This window comes from Populus alba, chromosome 17 (genome assembly GCF_005239225.2).
Source record: "Populus alba chromosome 17, ASM523922v2, whole genome shotgun sequence".
NCBI classification, from domain to species: domain Eukaryota; kingdom Viridiplantae; phylum Streptophyta; class Magnoliopsida; order Malpighiales; family Salicaceae; genus Populus; species Populus alba.
The window spans coordinates 17,933,319-17,936,636 of NC_133300.1; positions in this window are offsets into that span (position 1 = coordinate 17,933,319).

The following is a 3,318-nucleotide window of genomic DNA, read 5'->3' on the forward strand; positions in this document are numbered from 1 at the left end:
CAACATCACATTTCGTTCCGCAAACAGCGAAACGCTCTCTATGAGTTCGCACCCGGATTCACCGCCGATATTCAAACGGGTGATCCCTCTTGAGCATGCTTTCCAACTTGTTCTACATCAGACTTTCTTCCACAAACGGCGAAACGCTTTGACTCGGTGAGTTTCACGGAATTCCGACTTCGATGCTCCGGTTGCCGAAATTTACTTGCCTTTGAATTTCGGGTGAATCCCTCTTGAGAATGTATTTCTGCTACTGTTCTACATATTCTTCGCAAATAGCGAAACGCTTGGACTCGGTGACTTTCGCAGAGTTCGATGCCTGGTTGCCGAAATTCAGTTGGCTTTGAATTTCGGGTGATCCCTCTTAAGCATGTCTTCTGCTACTTGTTTCTACACACACTTCCTTCCGCAAACAGCGAAACGCTTGACTCGTGAGTTTCGCGGCATTCCCGACTTCGGATGCCCCGGTTGCCGAAATTCAGTTGCCTTTGAATTTCGGGTGATCCCTCTGAGCATGTATGCCTCTGCTACTGGTTCTACATCACAACTCGCTTCCACAAACAGCGAAACGCTTTGACTCCGTGAGTTTCGCGGCATTCCGACTTCGATGCCCCGGTTGCCGAAATTCAGTTGCCTTTGAATTTCGGGTGATCTCTCTAGAGCATGTATGCGTCTGCTACTTGTTCTACAACACACTTCCTTCCGCAAACAGCGAAACGCTTCGACTCCGTGAGTTTCGCGGCATTCCAACTTTCGATGCCCTGGTTACCGAAATTCATTGCCCTTTGAATTTCGGGTGATCCCTCTTGAGCATGTATGCTTCTGCTACTGGTTCTACATCACACTCGCTTCCGCAAACAGCGAAACGCTTTGACTCCGTGACTTTCGCGGCATTCCGACTTCGATGACCCGGTTGCCGAAATTCAGTTGCCTTTGAATTTCGGGTGATCCCTCTTGAGCATGTATGCTTCTGCTACTTGTTCTACAACACACTTCCTTCCGCAAACGGCGAAACGCTTTGACTCCGTGAGTTTCGCGGCATTCCGACTTCGATGCCCGGTTGCCCGAAATTCAGTTGCCTTTGAATTTCGGGTGATCCCTCTTGAGCATGTATGCTTCTGCGACTTGTTCTACATCAAACTTTCTTCCCCAAACAGCGAAACGCTTTGACTCGGTGAGTTTCACGGCATTCCGACTTCGATGCCCCGGTTGTCGAAATTCAGTTGCCTTTGAATTTCGAGTGATCCCTCTTGAGCATGTATGCTTCTGCTACTTGTTCCACACCACACTTCCTTCCGCAAAGGGCGTAACGCTTTGACTCGGTGAATTTTGCGGCATTCCGACTTCGATGCCCCGGTTGCCGAAATTCAGTTGGCTTTGAATTTCGGGTGATCCCTCTTAAGCATGTATGCTTCTGCTACTTGTTCTTCATCACATTTCCATCCGCAAACGGCGAAAAGCTTTGACTCGGTAAGTTTCGCGGCATTCCGACTTTGATGCCCCGGTTGCCGAAATTCAGTTGCCTTTGAATTTCAGGTGATCCCTCTGGAGCATGTATGCTTCTGCTACTTGTTCGACATCACACTTCGTTCCGCAAACAGCGAAACGCTTTGACTCGGTGAGTTTCGCGGCATTCCGACTTGTATTCCCCGGTAGCCGAAATTTAGTTGCCTTTGAATTTCGGGTGATCCTCTTGACCATGTATGCTTCTGCTACTTGTTCTACACCACACTTCTTCCGCAAAGGGCGTAAAGGCTTTGACTGGATGAGTTTCGCGTGCATTCCGACTTGGATTACCCAGTTGCCGAAATTCAGTTGCCTTTGAATTTCGGGTGATCCCTCTTGAGCATGTATGCTTCTATTACTTGTTCGACACCACACTTCCTTCCGCAAAGGGCGTAACGCTTTGACTGGATGATTTTCGCGGCATTCCGACTTCGATGCCCGGTTGCCGAAATTCAGTTGCCTTTGAATTTCGGGTGATCCCTCTTGAGCATGTATGCTTCTGCTACTTGTTCTACATCACACTCTCTTCCGCAAACAGCGAAACGCTTTCACTCGATGAGTTTCGCGACATTCCGACTTGGATTCCCCGGTTGCCGAAATTCAGTTGCCTTTGAATTTCGAGTGATCCCTCTTGAGCACGTATGCTTCTGCTAGTTGTTCTACATCAGACTTCTTCCGCAAATGGCCAAACGCTTTGACTCGGTGAGTTTCGCTGCATTGTCGACTTCGATGCCCCCGGTTGCCGAAATTCAGTTGCCTTTGAATTTCGGGTGATCCCTCTTGAGCATGTATGCTTCTGCTACTTGTTCGACATCACACTTCGTTCCGCAAACAACGAAACGCTTTGACTCTGTGAGTTTCGCGGCATTCCGACTTGGATTCCCCGGTTTCTGAAATTCAGTTGCCTTTGAAATTTCGGGTGATCCCTCTTGAGCATGTATGCTTCTGCTACTTGTTCCACACCACACTTCCTTCCGCAAAGGGCGTAACGCTTTGACTGGATGAGTTTCGCGGCATTCCGACTTCGATGCCCCGGTTGCCAAAATTCAGTTGCCTTTGAATTACGGGTGATCCCTCTTGAGCATGTATGCTTCTGCTACTTGGTTCAACATCACATTTTCGTTCCGCAAACAGCGAAACGCTTTGACTCTATGAGTTCGTGCATTCCGACTTGGATTCACCGGTGGCCGATATTCAGTTCCCTTTGAATTTCGGGTGATCCCTCTTGAGCATGAATGCTTCTGCAACTTGTTCTACATCAGACTTTCTTCCACAAACGGCGAAACGCTTTGACTCGGTGAGTTTCACGGAATTGCGACTTCCGATGCTCTGGTTGCCGAAAATTTACTTGCCTTTGAATTTCGGGTGATCCTCTTGAGAATGTATGCTTCTGCTACTTGTTCTACATTCACACTTCCTTACGCAAATAGCGAAACGCTTTGACTCGGTTTGACTTTTGGACGGCATTCCGAGTTCGATGCCCGGTTGCCGAAATTTCAGTTGGCTTTTGAATTTCCGGGTGATCCCTCTTAAGCATGTATGCTTCTTGCTACTTTGTTCTAAACCACACTTCCTTCCGCAACCGAACAGCCGAAACGCTTCCTTGGACTCCGTGAGTTTCGCGGCATTCCGACCTTCGTGATGAGCCCCCTGGTGCCGCATTGATACCTTTGAATTTCGGGGTGATCCCTCTTGAGCATGTATGCTCTGCTACTGTTCGAGCTAAACACACATCTCGCTTCCACAAAACCCTCTTGCGAAACGCTTTGACTCCGTGAGTTTCGCGGCATTACCGACTTCGATGCCCCGGTT